Here is a 22,682-nt window from a genome sequence, read left to right as displayed (position 1 = left end):
CCTTGGCCTCCCAAAGTGCTGGGATTACAGGTGTGAGCCACCGTGCCCAGCCAAGCCTTTTATTCTAGAAAACCTAGGGTAACTTCTAGAAGGTGTTAAGCAACCACAACTGTTTAAAGAAGCTTACTAAAAAAAAAAAAAAAAAAAAAAAAGATGTGTCCTATCTGACCTATCTTAGTAATATAAAGCAGTCTTGCATTACATGTCTAATTGTCTTAATGAACTTCAGGCAGTCATATTAAAAGTATCTAGAGACTTAGAATATTTTATGCTCCTTTTTTTTTTTTTTGAGATGGAGTCTCGCTCTGTTGCCCAGGCTGGAGATGGCACGATCTTGGCTCACTGCAACCTCTGCCTCCCAGGTTCAAGCAATCCCCCTGCCTCAGCCCCCATAGTAGCTAGGATTACAGGCATGCACCACCATGCCCAGCTAATTTTTGTATTTTTAGTTGAGACAGGGATTTGCCATGTTGGCCAGTCTGGTCTCGAACTCCTGAACTCAGGTGATCCACCCACCTCAGCCTCCCAAAGTGCTGGAATTACAGGCGTGAACCACCACACCAGGCCCTAGAATATTTTATGCTTTTTAAGTAAACTGAAAAATCAAGCACAAAAATACTATTGGAAATGTTCAAGTAAGTTGCATAGAACCCACTGGATATCAGTAAGTGGTCTTCAAAGTGCATATGTTAGAAGGTATTACAGCTTCGTAGAGACAGGACAGCACCATGAACTTGTAATTAGACAGCAAGCTGAGACTGTCCTGATCTGCACTGACAAAACTTTCCACACACAGTCAAATTCCTTGGAATAGGAACAGCAAACACCTTACCCATGGAGGGTATTGCTGGTCAATCATGGCACTCTTTTTGCTGAGTCTAAAGGCAGCTTCAGAGGCCTTTTCAACACAGTGCTGCAGCAGACAGTACCCACTGACAAGAGACAGAATCTATATGTCATTTCTGACACAGATCCATACCTGCAATATACAGATTGTACATTGGCAGATTAAAGAATAAATAAAAGGACTAAATTAACCCTCTGAAAGATGGCACACTGAGTCTGGTGTTACTAATATCTTCATTCATATGCAGTCTACCAACTACCTGAAGAGGACCTACATGGTGCTGGGAATACAGAAATGAAGAAGAAAGACTGAGTACCCACACTCTTGAAGCTTACATTCTAACATAAGAATTCTATTATTCTCAACATACAGATATAATTGCAAATGAAATAATGTCAATATTTAATAGGTAAGATGGTATGGAAGATGTGCTGATGGAGAATGAAGGAGTAATAAGGAGAGTTTAACCTATTTGTAGGTCATTTTAGGTCAAGAATGGTCAAAAATCAGTGATCACATACTGTTTAACACATTGTTTGAGAAAGCGGTCAATGTGGCAAACCAAATCCAGCAGCGCATCAAAAAGCTAATCCACCACCATCAAGCAGGCTTCATCACTCGGATACAAGGTTGGTTCAACATATGCAAATCAATAAATGTGGTTCATCATATAAACAGAACTAAAGACAGAAACCACATGATTATCTCAATAGATGCAGAAAAGGCCTTAGATAATATTCAACATTCCTTAATGTTAAAAACTCTCAATAAACTAAGTATTGAAGTAACATACCTCAAAATAAGAGCCATATATGACAAACTCACAGCCAATATCATATGGAATGGGCAAAAGCTGGAAGCATTCCCCTTGAAAACCGGCACAAGACAAGGATGTCCTCTCTCACCACTCCCATTCAACATAGTGTAAGAAGTTCTGGCCAGGGCAATCAGGCAAGAGAAAGCTGTAAAGGATTTCCAGCACTTTGGGAGGCTGAGATGGGCGGATCACTTGAGGTCAGGAATTCAAGACCAGCCTGGCCAACATGGTGAAACCTGTTCTCTACTAAAAATACAAAAATTACCTGGGCATGGTGGCGGGTGCCTGTAATCCCAGCTACTCAGGAAGCTGAGGCAGGAGAATTGCTTGAATCTGGGAGGTGGAGGTTGCAGTGAGCCGAGGTCGCACCACTGCACTCTGGCCTAGGCAACAGAGTGAGACTCTGCCTTTGCCCGCATCCCCGCTAAAAAATAAAAGTCAAGGGTATCCAAATAGGAGGAGAGGAAGTCAAATTATCTTTGTTTGCAGATGACATGATCCTATATCTAGAAAACCCCACTGTCTTGGTCCAAAAGCTTCTTAAGCTGATAAGCAACTTTAGCAAAGTCTTAGGATACCAAATCAATGCGCAAAAATAGCTGGCATTCCTATACACAAACAACAGTCAAGCAGAGAGCTAAATCATGAATGAACTCCCATTCACAATGCTACAAAAAAGAATAAAATACCTAGGAATACAGCTAACAAGTTAATACTTAATAGACTCCCCTTTATATATAATATATGTATATATCCTATTAGTTCTGTTCCTCCAAGAGAACCCTGACTAATACAGCAGTCTTAAGTAAGGGGTATGAACTTCCTTTTAGGTACATTGGATGTTTTAAATGAGAGAGTCATATGATCTGATAAAAAATTATTAAAGATGGCCCTGGCTGCTGTATGAGGAATAGATTTAAAAAAGCATAGAAGCAGGATGATGGTTCAGAAGAGTACGGAAGAATTCCAGGTCAAGGACAACAGTGGCTTGAACTAGGAAGGCAATGGAGAGGCAGGTGAGGCTGGCTGGATTCAAGGTACATTTTGACAATAGAGCTGACCAGCCTCATGATAGTAACAATAAAAATTATAATAGTAATAAGCATAAGCAAAACCCATAAACAATTATTATTCATCAAATACTTGATATATGCCAGGTCTGTTGCTAGGCATTTTGCACATATTTATTTTAATTTATCCAAAACTCCTATAAAGTAGTTAACTATTATTAGCTATACTCTGCAGTTCAGGAAACAGCTCAGAAAAATTAAGTAGCTTCTCCAAAAACATATGGTAACTAAGTGATGAAACTGGAATTCAGCATAAATGTGTGTGATCAAAGGTAGAAGTTCCAGACTAAGTCCTCAGCATCAAATCAGAAGACTATTAGGTGTTTATCATATGTAACAAACACATAAGTGGGGAGAATGAAGTCAGATAAATTTTCATAGAAGGCACTCCAGAAGTGAAGAAGGGTTGGAGGGAAGGACAGTAGCATGGGAAATAAAACAAGAGCTTTAGCAAAGTCCTCCTTCATTCCACCAGGTAATGAGAATGGAACCCTGAAGCAAGTGTGGTTCATGAAGCTTACAGCCTTTGATCTGCTAGTTCCTGGTTCAATGATACCTAACTAAGCATCAAGATGTTTCTTTTCTTCATCAACTCTTTCCCACCCTATAAATATGCATTGATTTGCTAATCAAGCAAACATATACTACATTCAGATACAGCCTCTTACCCTACCATCTACTCACCCATTTTCTATAAGACTTAAACTTACCCAGACATGACATTTAGTCTCTTCCCTACTTTCATCAGAGTTGGCAGGAAAGCATACTAAAATTTAAAGGAAGACCACAATCACCACCAACAACATGCTGTAATATATTCCATTGATTTGCCTTCAATCCCTTTTTGCCCCTGTACTCTTCCAGGGGGTTGGACCCAGGCTTATTCTGGGTGAGCATGCTCCTTTATTCAACAGGAGGAATATATTGAATTTAAGTGAGTTTGCAACAAGAGATATAAACAATAAAAAAGATCACTTGAAATAGGTAGCATGGTTGCAGTGTTTAGTGGAACCAAGTTATCAAAGAGAACAGTTAGTTTTGCATTAAAAAAAGAAAAAAAAGGAAAGGCTCGTCTTTATCAGATTCTTTAGGCCTCCTAATGGGTGGCAGGGCTACAGACGGTGAGAGATGCTGAAAACACAGCTGTGGCTGAATATGCAAGAAGCCCAGACCTGCCCACAGTGCAGAGAGGACTGCAAGACCCTCTCCCTGCCTTCTCTGTAGTAGTTGCATTTTTGGATTTAAAGAACATGTTATAGTCAGTTCTTAATCCATAACTGGTTTGTCTCCTGTATGAGTGAGCTACTGTCACTTGCTCTGCACTATTCAGGAGCTGACAGTAGGACCTGCCTTGGAGGGGAGACTAAGTGGAGCTGGGGTTAGTACCTGAGCATGTGCACGTGGCTGTATCCCATAGTCAAAGGGTAATGTGTCAGGCTATCTCCTTCAGTAATAGATGCCTTTGTCCTTCAAGAAGAGTGACATTCAGCAGTGCTATTTACATATAACTGAATATAGCCCTTCTTTTAACACTTATTTGCAAACCTAGTGCCACTCTGTTGGGATTGGAGAGAACTGTTTAGTTAAATTGCTTCTCTGTTGGTGTTTCTGATAAATCTGACTTCATACGAAAAATAATGTGATCACCAAACTATCTTCCTATCAAGACTCCAGGTTCCATGCCAGTTTTACATGTTCACATCAGACATCAAAATTAATTAACTCACAGCATTCAGAGGTCTGGGAACTTGATGAGTCAAGGGTCACGGAGAACTCAAGAAAACCTTGATTATAATGAAATGTTAACAGCTAGAGATACATCTGAACAGGAAAGATCAATGTGACACTGCAGAGGCTCATTCTCTAATTGCCTAGTGGAGCAGCAAAATGCTCCATAAATGAAAATGGCAGCACATAGACATGATACTGGGAATGTTGCTTCTAAAAGCAACTGGAAGGTGCAAGGCAACAGAGGCTGTTAAGCAACATGGGTTTTTACCTCTGTCCTATTGCTGACCGAGGGACTTGGGCAAGTCACTTATCCACTCAGCATGAGCTTCTTCATGTATAGGAACATGCATAAGTCAATCTAGTGATACACAACCATCAATTACAATCACACTGCAGCAAGACATTGACCTTTATATGCTAGGTTGTAGGAGCTTGTGAAGAATGCGGCTTCTTTTTCAGTTGTCTGTGATTTTTATAAAACCAAAAAGAACATTTTAGTCTGAATCATCGAAGGATGTGCTTTCCCTCAATTGAGAAAGAATTGAAATGGAGGTGGCACCATAACATTAATCCCAAATAAAACCTCTTCATGCATGTAATCGAGACCAATTTGCCCCCTACTTTTGTAATGATGGGGGAGAGGGCTGCAGTGAGATTTGCTGTAGCAAATGATTCCTGAATAAACCTTGGTACCCATTTATAGCCCTGGAGTCAGCTCTGATGTGTAGTGACAGAAATTCATGAGGCTTACGGTAAACATCTACTGCTTCTAATGGAAAGATCTTATTTTCATAACAATGCTCAGCTTATTGCAAAGTCTCTGAATATAATGGACCATTCTAATAAAGTTTGCTAGGTGGCTCTGCACAGCAGCCCTGCAGAAGCTCCACAGGACTCAGTTCTAGATGGAATGCTATATGCTCAGTCAGGGTAGGCTAACGGCTGAAATAAGTGACCCTCAGACCTCAGTGGCTTTGTCCACAAAGGGCCTCTTGCTAACTCCCCTCAAAGCATTTCATTAGTTGGGTCTTGTGATGCTCTGTTAGAGGATCCAGCCTCCTTTCCTCTCATGGCTCCATCATCTCCTAGGACAGGGCTTCTCAAACTCAGTCCTATTGGGCTGGATGATTCTTTGTTGTGAGGGGCTGTCCTGTGGATTGTAGAATGTTTAGCAGCATCCCTGGGCTCCACCCACTGGATGCCAGTAACACCTCTTAGTTATGACAACCAGAAATGTCTCCAGACATTGTGAAATGTCATTTGAAGGTCAAAAGCACCTGCTGAACTCCTCTGCCATGGGTTAACAGCCATTGCCCTAGGACTTGGGTGTCCTCCACTGAGACCTCTATATTTGGGCAGCAAATAAAGGAAAAGAGAGAAGGCACATCCACTCACAGATGCCTCAGCCCTGCAGTGACACACCATGTGGGCTCACATTTCGCTGATGAGAAACTCTTCACCTGCCCTCACCTAGAATCAAGGAGGCTGGGAAATGTATTCCAGCTGAATGCTCGAAGAAAAGGAGAGCTGAAATCTGATGGGTGCTAGCTGTCTCTGCCACAGACCATACACAAGCAAGAAATGCAGACACTGAATAGGCATATGGGACAGGGAGAATGTTATTAATAAGCAAGTTTCCCAGGCTTTCTCTGCACCATGATCTTTGTTCATTCCATTCCTTCCCTCCCCATCCCGTTCTTTTTAAAAAATAAATTGTATTGTGTACATTTAAGGTATACAACATGATGTTATGGGATATGTATAAATAGTAAAATGGTTACTGTAGTAAAACAAATGATCATATTTATCATCTCACATAGTGACCCTTTTTTGCTTTTGCAGCAAGAGCAGTTAAAATCTGCTCATTTAGTGTGAATTCCAAATATGGTACAATTCTATCAGGTGTAGTCCTCACATTACACATTAAATCTCCAGACTTGTTCATCCTACATATCAGCTACTTTGTATCCTCTGACCTATGTCTTTCCATTTCTACTCCACCCATCCTGTCCCTGGTAACCACCGTTTTGTTCTCTCTCTCTGTATATTTGATTTTTTTTTTTTTTAGATTCCACATAAGAGTGAGATCATTCAATTTTTTCTTTGGGTCTGGCTTATTTCACTTAGCATAATGTCCTCCAGATTCATCTATGTTGTGACAAATGGAAATATTTTGTTCTTTTTTTAGAGATGAATTATTCTGTTGTATATATATACATACCACAGTTTCTTTATCCCGTCATTCCTCAATGGACAGTTAGTTTGTTTCCATCTCTTAGCTATCATGAATAATGCTGCGGTAAACATGGGAGTGCAGGTATCTTTACAAGGTGATGATTTCGTCTCCTTTGGGAGATGAAAGGGATTGCTGAGTCATACAGTAATCTCATTTTTAATTTCTTTAGGAACCTCCTCATTAGTATAGTGGTAAGTAACCCTGCCTCTCCCCATCCTTTTCAAGAAGGGTTCCCTCTCAGCCAACTGGTTTCTTCATCCTTCTAGATGCAGAATTAAGGGACAAGAAAAGAGGTTAAAAGGAGAAATCAGCAATCTAGGGCTGTGGAAGAAGTTTTAGGTTAAGCAGCTTTTCAGAAAGTATGAGGGAGAAAGAGTTGGAAGTACCATGGAATGTGAAGAAAGTAGATGTGAGAGGAAAAAAAAGGAATTTTACAATGTGATCACTTCATGATATTTGAGAAAAACAAACGTAATTCATATTGAAATTACTCTTTAGTTGCTGGACTATATTCCCTTGACCACAACACCTCATGGGTATGCCTTCAGTAGGGTTACAAATCATTAGGATTCAGGTGTATGTAAAGACTGAAAGAATTACAGCAGTCAAGTAGAGAACTAAAAACAGGGAAGGCTTGGTCCACAACTAGAAGAACATCCATTTCCCTACAGTTACTGGGCCCAAAGGAACCCAAGCATGTGGGAGCCAACATGCAAGGGCCCTTGTTAGAAAGTGAAGTGGAATTTTGGTGGTCAAGTTGGATGTGTGCACAGAATCTCGGAGGTCAAGTAGGCTAATACCTCCCAAACTTTCAGATGTATATAATGTGAATCTACAGAGGATCTCCTTAAAACAAAGATTTGGATTCAGTGTGTTTGGGATGGGCCTGAGGATCTGCATTTCTAATGAGCTCGGGGATGATGCTGAGGCAGCTGGCCCAGGAACCACACTGGAGTGGCGAGGAAGTCGGACGACAGATGAATTCAGTATATAGGAATGAGGCAGATCCTGGTGAAAGAAGTCATTTTTCCAAGTAGACTCAGAAACTTCGATATCTTTCAGAACTGGAAGGAATCTCAGTTCTTTAAACAGTTTCTGTCTGTGTTAAAGGTGGTTCCAAGGTTTATGAACATCTGAGCAACACGATATCCCAAGGTGAAAGCGAAGGGAAAGGGAGCTGAGTGCCGAGTCTCAAGGTAAACTGGAGAGCAGTGTAAAGCGTCAGAGCATTTTTATGAATTAATGCTGGAATGACCTGTTCTCCCATTTCCCCTTTCCCAGCAACAGGTGCTATATGGTTTTAGAGCAAGATGGCACTGCTCCTGAATACACCAATCTGTTCCAAGCTTTTATGACTTGAGTACTCACCAAGCCATATGAGACCCTGATGATACAACGAATACTTGATATGCCTAAACTTCTACCTCAAATTCTCATGTCACTGTGAGCTGAACCTTTGAAAACTTGCCATTGGAGAAAAAAAAAAAAAACTGCACTCCATCATTAATACCTTTAGCCATTGCAAGGATTTCTCATGGTTAGCATTTTTAATGAACAATTATAGCTATTTGCTCATGTTTAACCTTTCCTTTATTAATAAAAACACTAGCGCCAGATTCTATTTAGTTCCAAAGCAATTATAAAACAGTTAAATGCTGTTATCCTACTGATGTTTTCCCAAATGTACTCTGAAATTGTCCATACTCAGAACTATTATGAGAATTTCAATCATAAATATTATACTTTCCAACAGGCCAGCTCTTTATTTGCCTTTCAATATCAGGGGTGATGATTCCTATTCCCTCCTCCTAGGCTAATAACTGATCCATTTGTCGTGAAGATAAATTGCAATTATTTTTGTCTGTATACCCTTATTACTAGGCAAATTTCTCTCTTATTCATTTTCAGTCAGTGACAATTGCCTGGACAACCCAGATGAGATAATATTATTGCCACTTACCAGAACTGAGTGATGTTAAAAATATGTCTTGTAAAAGCAACAAAATAAAATCAACAGAATTTTAAAAAGGCAAAATCTTAGAAAGCCCTATTAAAAAATAGGAATTCTATGCATAGGTGCTTTGTTGAAAAATGAAAGGTAGCTCCAATATGAATGATTAGAAACTTTGGGAGCAGAACAGCTTCTCTTTGTGCTCTGAGAATATTCCCTCCTTGTTCCATCAATAGAACCCAGAGATTCCGACAGCTACAGAGGTGGAAGGAACCCACAGCAGCTGATGTCAATTAGTTCAGCTTCTATGCATCTCTCCTTTGAATGTCTTGGAAGATACACATTTGTGGTGGTGCTGTCACAGGGAGAACCCCAAAATTGGGTGCTTGGCTTCTCACAGGAAGAAATTCATGTGTTGGTGGACAGAGTGAAGTGAAAGCAAGTTTGTTAAGAAAGTAAAGGAATAAAAAGGTGGCTACTCTGTAGGCAGAGCTGCCCGAGGGCGGCTAGTTGGTTATTTTTATGGTTATTTATTGATTACATGCTAACCACGGGGTAGATTATTCATGAGTTTTCTGGGAAAGAGCAGGCAATTCCTGGAACTGAGGGTTTCTCCCCCTTTCATACCACCTAGGGTAACTTTCAGAGGTTGCCATGGCATTTGTAAACTGTCATGGCACTGGTGGGAGTCTCCTTTAATATGCTAATGTATTACAATTACTGTATAAAGAGCAGTCAGGATGGCCAGAGGTCCCTTTCCTTGCCATCTTGGTTTTTGGCAGGTTTTGGCTGGCGTCTTTACCACATATTTTATCAGCGGGGTCTTTGTGACCTGTACCTTGCAAAACCAATCCTGCCTAATTCCTACCTCGGTATCAGGTTTGAAATTCAAAGATATTCCCCATTTCTTTTTTTTTAAGTTTAACTTAATATGATTTTAGATTCAGGGGACACATATGCTTGTTTGTTACATGGGCATTACATTTGTAATGGTGGAGATTGGGCCTCTGGTGTACCCATCACTCAAGTATTGAGCCTTGTACCAAGTAGGTAATTTTTCATTCCTCACATGTCTCCCACCATACTATGCATCTATAAAAAAGAACAAAATCATGTCTTTTGCAGCAACATGGATGGAGCTGGAGGAGGCCATGATCTTAAGTGAACTAATGAAGAAGTAGAAAATCAAATATCACATGTTCTGGCTTATAAGTGGGAACTAAACAAAGGGACATAAAGATGGAGAAGAGAGACTCTGGGGATCCAAATGTGGGGGAAAATCACAGAGAATCAAGTTCCTGTTGGTTTAAACAAGCCCTTAGAGAATCTTAGGTTTGTGGCCACATTATAGTATTATTGATTATTTGAAGTCCTGGCTGTCAAATTACATGGTATTTTTGCTAGCTGTCTAGCTTTATGTTAACAACATTTAATGAACACCTTAGGATAAAGATATCGATATCTATAGTGATTATTAAAACAAGTTCTTGGAGTTTTAAATAATTTTCATATTATCTATTAAGAAATAATTACAACCTGTTTTTAAAATTAAAAAAACCTTTAGCTATTTAGGTTGCTAGTAAGGAAAATGAATCCCAGGATTTTGTAACAGCTTTAGCTTTTGTGTATATAAATACGACTCAAGAAATAAAATATAATTTTGTTTACAAATTGCACAGAAGGAGAGAGCAATCTTGAGACATTTTCAGGACAAAACAAGAGCCAAGGCAATCTCTTTGATGAATATAAATAAGGTATAATATCTCCAAGTGTTGGACAAATTCCCTTTTTGTGAGTAGGTGAAGAATTGACATGGTACCAGATACCTCTGAAAATGTTATAGTGTAATTCCAGACCTCTTCAGGAAATTTGGGGCTTTGGTTAGCAATACTCTTCCCTTTCTAATACTAGATAGATAGATTAGCTAGAAAAATGGATTATTGATAGGTAGACAGATACCGTGTGCGCGCACGCGTGTGTGTGTGTACATATTATTTTCTTTCAATTTCAGCAAGCTTGAGAAAGGCTGCATCATGGTGGGGATATGACTTACAGACAAGTAATTTGCATAACATTTGGCTTGAGTCTTTTGTGATATCATTTAAATTGTGGTTTCTTCTAGTGTTTTCCATTAATTCCAATCCATAATCCTCATTCTATTTCAGAAATTCACCTAATAATAGCAGCAACTAAAACCTTCCTATAGTTAATGTTATTTGCCCTTCTCATTTTGGGTTTCACTGTCTTCATTAAGTTGCAACCAGATGATCTCAACGATTCTGAGCCTATAATTTTATTTAGGCTTGAAGCTATAGATGGGGAAAAGAGGAGGGAAACCTAACTCATGTCTTTGAAATGATTCAGCTTCCCTTGGCACAGCATAACCTGGCCTTTCAGTGTTCTGAGTGGGGGAGCAGCAGCTGAGGCAGAGGGAGAAGAGGGGCTTCCTCTGACTGGTTCCCAGGCCTATTATTGGGCAAGTAGGGAGAGCCATTTTCGGGCATTGGCAACCTAATATAGAACCTTATGAAATATTTATTGTGCTTTTATGGTGCTGTTCTGGGTGGTGAGAGAGTAACCTCAAGGAGTTCACAATCCAAAGAGAGAAACACATAAAATATTTAACTTTTTTTTAGACAACTAACTCTAAGATTTTAATCCTAAAGAAAAAAAAAAGCCCTGAAAGGAAACTGTTCTCAAATGCCAATCACAGGGGCTCATTTCTTCTGGCTGATTGTAGATTCCCTTGTCAGCTAGTGCTTCTTAAGCACCTGCACTGCATGCAGCTCTGCGAGGCTCTGTGGGGCTGGGAGTCCAGAGCAGGGCTGGGTTTCCTCCTTGAGGTCCAAGAGGTGTAGCACCCCATCCCCTGACCTAAGCCCACGGCAGTACTGAGGCCTGGATGCTAATGGCTGTCTACTGGACTGTCTCTCCCTCCCATTAGGGACTCTCTGAGGGAAAAGGCTGACTGTTTCATGGGTGTGTAGTCCCCACGCCCCACACCCCAGCTCAGAGCAGAATAAGGGAGGCCATCAGTAAATGCTGTTGAGTTGAAAAGAGGCGTTTACTGGCCTCATGTATCTTTCTGCTGATGACCAGCCTTCTGGGGCCGTGGAAAAGGACCTGGGCTCTGTAATCAGGAGACCCAAGCTTAAGCTTGTCCTCCTGATGGCCGTGTGATGCACTCATGTGAGCCAGCCTCCCTGAGTCTCATTTTCACAGTCTCTGACACAGACACGGTAACAGTGACACTCAGTTGTGAGAATTAAATGAATCCAAAAGCACTTTAAATCTATAAAACATCATAGGCATATGAACTCCACAGATAGGCACTTCATCAGACCAAAGGCTGTGCTTGGCTTTCTCTCTGGGATCAGTGTCAGCCCAGACGGTTGTGTTTGGTGGTGCCAGCCCCTGACGCTCAGAACTATTACAGAGGGTGGGATTTTTGTCCCTCATGGAGTTTACAAAATAGAAGAAGAAATAGTTGTGAGTTGTTTACAAGGGCTAATGTAGCGTTTGTTATCTGGAAGACAAACACAGCACAATATCTAGTCCCTCTTCACTCCACCCACTCCATTCCTGTAAGCCTAGCATGCTTGGAGCCAGGGGCTACCGTGATCTTGCTCTAAACTAGGCATTATCTGTACAGTGGATTATTCCCCTATTTGGACAGAAGTTATATAGGCCAGCTCAATAAAGATTCACAGTCAAAGTTTGAAATCCTGCTGTGGACTTGGATGGGATTAGAAGAGGAATGAGATCAAAGACAAGAGATATCTTTCCTTGAGTTGAGTTTGAAGTCTAGATTTTGGAATGTGGGCCAAGATGGTGTTCATGCTATATACTCCTTAGGAAAAAAGTGCACCCTCACATACATGTAGGAATAACAAGTAAACCAATCTAGCTTTGAACTAAAATTAGGAGGAAAGCCATTTGACTTCCATCTACACTGAATCAGTCTCCATCCTGACGTGAACAATCAATGTGCATTACTCTTTGAAGGCTGGAGCTGACACTTTGGCCTACATAGTTCATCAGATTGTGAACTGTCTGTTCTTCACTAACCCAATCTTGTTCTTCTTCAGAGGGCTTGTCTTGTTGGACAAGTCTCAGTGGGAAAGGTGTCTTGTTAAATTTAAAGTCATCAATGTATTGCAGCTAGGTTCTCAACTCTCTGGGGATCCACACAGTTCTGTTCTCAGGCTGGGAGGAGCAGAAGGCATCCTGAAGCACCACTGATGAGTGAGAATTTCCAGGTTCAGATGGCCTGGATTGCCATGGAAAGCCTCCTTGGAATAGAGCTGACTCCAGATGCACCCATCAGCCCAAAGCTTGCTACATTTCTGTTTGATGATGACACTTTTATTTATGCAAATTTCAGTAAAGCTAATCACTGTCATTCTCTACCTTGATCTTATCCCTCGTAGCCTCAAAGTTTTTTTTATGATTAACTCCTCCCTAAATCCTATTGCTAAATATATTAATAAGCTTTTCCCTTCAAATGGAGTATGTCTGTGAGCTATCAGGTTCTCCAATTGTACCCATTCCTAGCCTCTTCCTAGGGGGGACAGCAATCAGCCTGGCATGGGACAGCTGCATGAGATGGGAGTGAGGGCTCCAGGACAAGCCACAGGGGGATTCACACCCATTCCTCTGAGAAAGCCAGAAGTTCTACTGAGAGATGATTCTTTCTCACAGTCTGGAGCCCAGTTCCATGAACCTTGCAAACATCTCCATTTTTTGTTTTGAGACTATGTCTTGCTCTGTCACCCAGGCTACAGTGTGGTGGCACAGTTATGGCTCACTGCAAACTTGAACTCCTTTTACCTCAGCCTCCTGAGCGTCTGGGGCTACAGGCTCACACCACGACACCCAGCTAATTTGTTTTTTCATTTTTAGTAGAGACAATGTCTCGCTGTGTTTCCAAGGCTGGTCCTGAACTCCTGGGCTCAAGTGACCCTCTCGCCTTGGCCTCCCAAAGTTTTGGGATTACAGGTGTGAGCCACTGCATCCAGCCCTCCATGATCTTTGGATGATAATTTGGATACACGCACTCGGAGACTCTGGGCTGAGGTCATTTCCTCTCTCCCCACCCCAGGAGACGTTACTGTGCCAAACTCAGAGGGGTGAATTGTGGCAGTTCATCTGAGAGTAGAACGTGAGATAAAACCCTTTCCTCTTTTCCCTTTAAGATGATTTTTTTCTCTATTCTATTTTTGTTCCCTTCCTCCTTCTCTCATCTTTCTGTCCATCTTTCTTTTCTCTTTCCTGTACTTTCTTCCTTCCTTTAAGCACTAGAGCCCTTAATTGAAACAAAATTGCACATTGCAAATACATATGTAAAGTGATTAAAAATAACTGCTCTGACTAATGCAGTGAGTGACAAGTTGTCAGCTTCCTTCTCTTCCTGTTCTCCCCTGAGCTACAGTGTGCTCACCATACCTGCAAACACACACACCTGTACACAAATGCACACCTGCACTCACACACACAGCTATACACATATGCACACCTGCACTCACACACACAGCTGTATAGACACACTCCTGTGTACATATGCCCACCTACACTTACACATGTATCTATACACATATGCACAACTGCACTCACACACACACCTATACACATATGCACACCTGAACTCACACACACAGCTGTATAGACACACTCCTGTATACATATGCCCACCCACACTCACAGATACACCTGTATACATATGCACACCTACACTCATACACGCGTTAACACATATGCACACCTGCATTCACACACACACAGTACACACCTGCACTCATACACACACTTACAATACACACCTGCACACACACTCATCTGTATACATATACACACCTGCACCTCACACACACACCTGCAGTACACATCTGCACACAGACACTTGTACACATATGCACACCTGCACTCACACAGACACCTGCAATTCATACTTACACACACACAAGTATACACATATACACAACTGCACTCATATAAACATCTTCAATACACACCTACACACACATTTACACCTGCACACGTATACATGTACATACACATACACATGTGAACACACACAAACACATATGCACATGTGCACACACATGAGCATGCACATGCACGCATTCACATGGGGACATATGCATACATACATGCATATTGTGCAACGAGACCTATGAAGACTTGGAAATCCTAAGGGCTTCTTGAAGCCTAGTCTGAAAACCACACTTTTAGGACATTTTGGAAGTGCCAGTCAGGGTCATTCCCACTAGGATTTGGGGATACAAGCATACCATGTGTTTTATTGTGCTTTGCCTTATTGTACTTTCCAGATAAGGCACATGTTGAAGGTTTGTGGCAACCCTACATGGAGCAAGCCTCAGCACCATTTGTCCAACAGCCTGTGCTCACTTCAGGTCTCTGTGTCACATTTTGGTTATTCCTGAAATATTTCAAATGTTTTCATTAATATTACACCTGTTATGGTGATCTGTGATCAGTGATCTTTGATGTTACAACTGTAATTATTTTGGGGCACTACGAGCCATGCCCATAACAGACAGCAAACTTAATTGGTAGATGTCATGTGTGTCCTGACTACTCCACTTACCAGCTGTTTCCCTATCTCTCTCCCTCTAGGGTCTCCCTCTTCTCTGAGATATAACAACACTGAAAGCAGGCCAATTAACAACTCTACAATGGTCTCCAAGTGTTCACGTGGAAGAAAGAGTCATACTTCTCTCAACTTCAATCAAAAGCTAGAAATGACTAAGTTTAGTTAAGAAGGTATGTCAAAAGCTGAAGAAGCTAGGCATTGTGTGCCAAACAGGTAGCCAAGTTGTGAATGCAAAGGAAAAGGAAGGAAATTAAAAGTGCTACTTCAGGGAACACACGAATGATGAGAAAGCAAAACAGACTTATTGCCAATATGGAGAAAGTATGAGTGGTCTGGATGGAAGATCAAACCAACCACAACATTCCCTTCAGCCAAAACGTAATCCAGACAAGGCCCTAACTCTCAAAGTCTATGAAGGCTACAGGAAGTGAGGAAGCTGCAAAATAAAATTGGAAGTAAACAGAGGTTGGCTTATGAGATTTAAAGAAAAAAGCCAGCCCGGTGCAGTGGCTCATGCCTGTAGTCCCAGCACTTTGAGAGGCCGAGGTGGGTGGATCACAAGGTCAGGAGATCAAGACCATCCTGGCTAACCTGGTGAAACCTCATCTCTACTAAAAATATAAAAAATTAGCCAGGTGTGGTGGCGGGTGCCTGTAGTCCCAGCTACTCAGAAAGCTGAGGCAGGAGAATCGCTTGAACCCGGGAGGCAGAGGTTGCAGTGAGCCGAGATCATGCCACTGCACTCCAGGCTGGGCGAGAGAGATACTCCATCTCAAAAAAGAAAAGAAAAAAAGAAAAGAAAAGAAAAGAAAAGAAGCCATCTCCATAACGTAAAAGTTAAGGCGAAGTCAATGTGCTAATGTAGAAGCTGCAGCAAGTTATCCAGAAGATCACTGATGAAGGTGGCTACACTCAGTGACAGATTTTCTGTGGATCTATAGCAGTTTCTGTTGGAAGAAAGTGCCGTCTAGGCCTGTCATAACTAGAGAGAAGGCAATGCCCGGCTTCAAAGCTTCAAAGGACAGGCTGGCTCTCTTGTTAGGGGATAACACAGCTGGGGGACTTTGGAGCCAGTGCTCATTTACCATTATGAAAATCCCAGGACCCTTAAGAATGATGCTAAATCTACTTGCCTGTGATCTAGAAATGGAACAAGGCCTGGATGAAAGCACATCTGTTTACAGCATAATGTGCTGAATATTTTAAGCCCATGCTTGGGACCTACTTCTCAGGAAAAAAAGACTATTTTCAAAGTATTACTGCTCATTGACAATATATCTGGTCACCCAAGATCTGTGGTGGAGATGTACAAAGATGTGAATGCTGTTTTCATGCCTGCTAACATAATATTCATTCTGCAGCCCATGGGTCGAGGAATAATTTCAACTTTCAAGTCTTATTATTTAAGAAATACATTTCATAAAGTTATTGCTGCCATAGTGATTCCTCTGATGAATCTGGACAAGGTAAACTGAAAGCCTTCTGAAAAGCGCTTACCATTGCAGATGCTATTAAGAACATTTGTGCTTCATGGAAGGAGGTCAAAATATCAGGATTAACAGGAATTTGGAAGAAGTTGATCCCAACCCTCGCAGATAACTTTGAAGGGTTCAAGACTTCAGAGGAAGAAGTAACGCAGATGTGGAAGAAATAGCAAGAGAGCTGGAAATAGAAATGGAGCCTGATGTGACTGAATTTTTGTAGTTTCATGATAAAATTTTAACAGATGAGGAGTTACATCTTAAGGATGAGCAAAGAAAGTGGTTGGAATCCACTCTTGGTGAAGATGCTGTGAACATTGTTGAAATGACATCAAAGGGTTTAGAATACTCCATAAACTTAGTAGATAAAACAGTGTCAGAGTTTGAGAGGACTGACTCCAATTTTGAAATAAGTTGTACTATGGGTAAAATGCTATCAGACAGCATCGCATGCTACAGAGAATCTTTGGTGAAAGGAAGAGTCAATCAATGTGGCAAACTTCAGTATGTTATTTTTTAAAATTGCCTTGGCACCCAAGCCTTCAGCAACCACCATCCTGCTCAGCCATCAATGTGGAGGCCAGACCCTCCACCAGAAAAAATGATTAGGACTCGCTGAAGGCTCAGATGATCATTAGCATTTTTTAGCAATAAATTGTTTTTAAATTAAGGTATGTACATTGTTTTTCAGACATAATGCCATTGTACATTTGATGGACTACAATATAGGGTAAATATCACTTTTATATGCACTAGGAAAACAAAAAATTCATATTACTTGCTTTATTGCAGCGGTCTGGAACTGACTGTATGATATTTCTGAGGTATGCCTGTATAAAACTTTGAATGAATTTGTTTTAAGTTGGATAATCTGCTCTCCATTCATGGAATCCACTTTTCCTTAAACTAGAAAAGGCCAAATGCACACACAGCCATGTGGAGTAGTTAGAGCCACAGTTCTGTCTTGCAGATTTCACAAGATATGAGGGCATTGCACATATCACAAAGCCAATGGTCATTGGAAAGTCTCACCCATGTGATGAAGTTTTCAAGGAACTAACAGGTTGATCCTGGGGCAGTTAAGGTGTACTTGGTAGACTCTGCTGTGGAATCTGGCTCATCCATTATCTTCCTGTTTTCCCAGACTTACCTGTAGCGCTGAGCTAGGCAAGAAATTTGTCAAGAGCAGCTCCTCCCCTGCACAGGGGATTCAGGGTGCAGAGTGCATTACTGGTCCTCCAGGACCAGGTTACACAGAGAAAAGGGGCCTCCCTGCCTGTGTTTAAAAGCTCCAGCTCCTACAAATGAGGTAGTTAATTTAGCATTAAAAATGCTGCATAAAACATACTATTAAGCTTGGCTCCCTGGAAAAACTCATAAAGATGTGTTGCAGCTTTTTTTCTTTTTATCTGCAGCATGATATTGCGGTGAGCATCTTTTACATTCCATTCTAGACCTCAGAGAACAGGTGGCCCAATACTGAAAGACATATCTATTTTTTCATTAGGTCATATTTTTAAGAGAATATGCAGAATTTGCAGAATAAAAACTTAAGGACTTGTTTTTATTTAACAAGAGTAAGTGGACTCGGGACCTTCCCTAGAGGAAGCTCTGACTGCAATAAAGTACAGATAAAATTTATGACAATGACTGAGATGGAGGCAGAAAATCATGTATGCCAGCCTAATGGGTTACCCTCAAAGGTATCCAGCCCAAGTTACCATCAGTAACAGTTCCTACTCTAACAGTGCCTGAGCCTCCACAGTTCTCAAAAGCAGTAGTAACTACCAACCTCTCTAGCTTCCTCCCACCCATAGCTTTATACTACTGATTTCCCTTAGTTTCCATACCATTGGCTTGTATAGGCATTTTCCTTCCTGCTCACCCCAACAGTGATGCTTAACAGAATTTGGCCACATCTTCCCCCCAAGCAAAGGATGCCTTGCCCTTGTCCAAGTCAGATCCTAATTCTCAGATTGCACACCCTGGTAATGGGGATGTTAATTGGTGCATGGGCCAGGGGCGAGAGGTGTTGAGGTGGTAAACCCACTCCTAACAGAATCTGAAGGGCATTCTTGTTCACATTTTTATTCTGGAGGTGAGGGAGGGGCCTGGGGAAGGGCTTGGAGAGAAGGTGAGAAAGCAGACAAGAATTAAGTAGGTGTACATAAAATGTCCTTTCTACGTTTCTTATTGCCAATCTGACATTTAAGAGACAGTATATAAGAAACAATTAGGGTTCATTGGTTGATCATGGCAAACCCTTTCAGAAGGTCTGTGATGAATAGTGTGGCACAAATAGTTTTAACATAATCCAAGAGCCATAAGAGAGATGCAAGATCACTATATAGAGAGTTGCAGCTGCACACGGCCGGGAGTTCTGCAGTTGGTTTGAGTGTTGAAGAATGGGTTCAGAGCACTGGGAGGTTTGTGCATGGAAGACCTCACATGAGGGAACATGTGTAGAATACCAGAAACATAGCATTCAGGGATGAGAGTATTGTTGGAGAATATGCTGCAAAGGTTAAGCAAGGGCTCTGTAATCAGGCTAAGTAATTTGAACCCATCATGAATAAAATGGGTTTAATGATCCAGTCTCCATTTTAGAAATATAATTTTAGTAACTATCTAGTGCAAAGTACAAAGTTGGGGGGCAGTTAAGGGGAAGGAGACCAATGAGGAGATGGCTGAAGGCAGGCCATGCAGGAGTAAAAGACCTCATGTCAGGCAATGGCGAGGTGGAGAGGAATAGGTGTATCTGGGAGAACCTCGGAGAGAGAATAAGATGATGTGGAGACTGATTGAATGAGGGTTTAGGAGTGAAGGAGGAGTTGAGGATGACAGCAGGGTGTTTGACTAGATCAGCCAATTGTATTTTCTCATCAAAGGCATGGGAGGGAAACTGAGGGAGCACCTGCTCCCTTTTTAGATCTTGAGAAGGACAATGGAGGTAATCTCCCTTTCCTCACCCTTCCAGGAAAGATATATAAAACCTTTTCAGAACTCCGAAGAGAAAGGGATTCATTATTTTATTCATTCATTATATTATTTCCAAATAGAAAGCAGATCTAGACTGGGGCAATAGCTTTAGTTCTACCAGAGGACAATGGCTACCCAGTGAAGTATTTATTACAGGATCAGTCTTCTTCAACCTCTCATTTCATTTATGAGATGGGGGAAATGAATTAGAGTTTTTCTGCTGGAAATAGATGCTAGATTTTCTCTTGGAAATAACTGACCAATAAACATTTAAAGATCAATTCCTTGTTCCCATCAAGCACTGCACCATCTGGAGAGTCGGCATTCAGAAAGAACAGGGCCCTTCCTTCCGTGACGCTTGGGAGCCTGCAGTTTTCCAGTAATGCAGCCCTGGGCAGTTGAAAGAGTCTCTTTTTGGTTTAATTGTATTTTTTGGTCAGGAGATCTCATATTGTCTGGTAGAGTCCTGGCTCATCACCAATTACTAATGGACTGTCTTGTGGCTATTGAATGCATCGTTGGCTTGGTATGATTGTTCAAGTTTTTAAGGGTTGACTTGTAAACAGGTGGAGGGGAATGTTGGACCTTGGTCCATGGACACAGCCAAATATTCCAAGTTCTTTCTACAACAACAAACTGCTCATGAGGCACCTATTCAGGTGGCTTTGAGTGTCTTTCAATTATTGGTAAAAATGCTATTTGTCCCCCAACTCTTCCATTTGCCACAAACTTTTACATCTCATAAAACCATCTTCTCCATTTAAAAATGATTTTATCCTCTTTCTAGTTCACTATATGACTCTGGGCTAAGAGAATAGAAACATCTCTCTTCAGCAGTCATGTTGACAAATACTCCACAAATATAGATTTTTATAAAAATTTGAAAAAGAGAATATAGTACAATTATTTCAAGTCTGCTACCTCGGTTTTATTGCACTTAACTCCAGATAAATTTTAGTGCTGGGGGGCATATTGATTTTTATCCATTGCACTGCAATTTTCAGTCATTAAAAAAGTCTTCATTTTCAAATCCATATAGAAGTCTTGTCTGTTACTGTTCTGGGTCTCCATCAGTAAAGCATGATTTGAATGAGCACACATGTTTGTGAGATCCTCTTAGAAAATAAATCCTTTCTCTTGAGAGTTCTGATATCTTTGAACTGAATACATCTACAATGTTTTTCACACAATCTAATTAGGGCTGCTAGATTTACCAAATAAAAATACAAGATGCCTGAAATTTGGATTTCAGATAAATACTTTGTGAGTATAAGTATGTCCTATGCAACATTTGGGACACACTTATACTAAAAAAAAGTATTTCTTATTTATCTGATGTTCAAATTGGGTTTTCTTCTATCCTATCCGGAGAACCTAAACCTTCCATAAATTGAAGGTTAGCATATAAACCCAATAACTGGCTTCCTCAACATTTTGTGTCTTTGCACAAGACAATTTAAACCACCAGACTATTTTATTTTGAAGGCTATCTCTTCTCTGTGTATATTTGGAGAGGGCTTCTGATACGGCCCTGTCATATTAGATTCTTAGTAAATAAGCATATGGACCATCCTTATAGGATAAACCCTAAATGAACCTATAAGAAAAAAATATGAGTTTTTAAGTCCACCTGGAAAGATGGGTCTCTCTCCATTTCATTCATGGCATGCAAGACAGAATGGGGATCTAATATTCTGGGTCACCAGAGAGGTTGGGTGTAGGTTTCACAGTCATTCAAATGCTAAGGCATTTATCTAACACCAGTCTTAGGTTATGAAGATCTTAGCCAGGTCTACAACTAGAACTATAATATGTTTTAAAGTGAGGTCTTTTGTAGCCATTTCTCTAAATTACATCTGACAGAGATGAAGGATTCCACTTATATTCCAATGAAAATTGCTTTACTATTAGACAGACCCTCTTAAGCATGTGTCACTTCACAAGGAGAAGCTAAGGAGAACACTTAACATTCTTTTCATAGGTTCCCACATAGAAAAAGATTCCTTTTTTTTTTCACTTCTAAATTCCTTTGGAAAGTTGCTGACCTTAATTTTCCCTTCTCTCCCAGGATGAGAAGATTAAGGAAAAAAAATCTCATATGTTCATGAGGTCATTTAAATACCCAAGACAGCCCAGTTAATAAAGACATTATATGGCATTTGTATTAATCCAATCCTTAATTTGCTATAATCCTAGGATTACTTCCTGAGTGGTGGTTAGGATTATGCACAGACCTCAGAGATGGAGCTCAATTCTGCTTTCACAGGCGAGGAAATGGATACCCAAAGAGGGACATCCCTCGATGAAAGTCACACAACAAATATAAGATATAGTGAGTGTTTCAAGCAGGTTTCCTGAATCTCTTTCTTCACAATATTTTCTGTTTACAATTTACTCTTTATGCATGGATGAAAATCATTTAGGTATATTGTTGCTTAAAAACAAAAGCCAATGCACCCATGTTCATAACAGCATTATTCACAATAACCAAAAGGTGGAAGCAACCCAACTGTCCATCAAAGGCTAAATGGATAAACAAAATATAGCATATATAGATGATGAGATATTACTCAGCCTTAAAAAGGCAGGGTGATTTTGACACATGCTACAACATGGATGAATCTTAAGGACATTATGCTAAGTCAAATAAACCAGTCACAAATGGACAAACACTGTATGAATCCACTTATATAACATATCTAGAGTGTCATATTCATAGAGAAAGTAGAATGGTGGTTGCTGGGGTTGGGGGAGAGGAAGATGGGGGGTTATTGCTGAATGGGTATAGGGCTGGAGGTAGACGGGTGGTGACGAATGCACAACAATGTGACTTTATTTCATGCTACTCAGCTGTACATTTTAAAACTGTTAAAAGAGTAAATTTTGTGTTATGTGTATTTTACCCAACTTTTTTTTTTTTTTTTACGGAGTTTTGCTCTTGTTGCCCAGGCTGGAGT

The sequence above is a fragment of the Nomascus leucogenys genome, chromosome 4 (genome assembly GCF_006542625.1).
Source record: "Nomascus leucogenys isolate Asia chromosome 4, Asia_NLE_v1, whole genome shotgun sequence".
Taxonomy (NCBI): domain Eukaryota; kingdom Metazoa; phylum Chordata; class Mammalia; order Primates; family Hylobatidae; genus Nomascus; species Nomascus leucogenys.
This window is presented reverse-complemented; position numbering follows the sequence as displayed.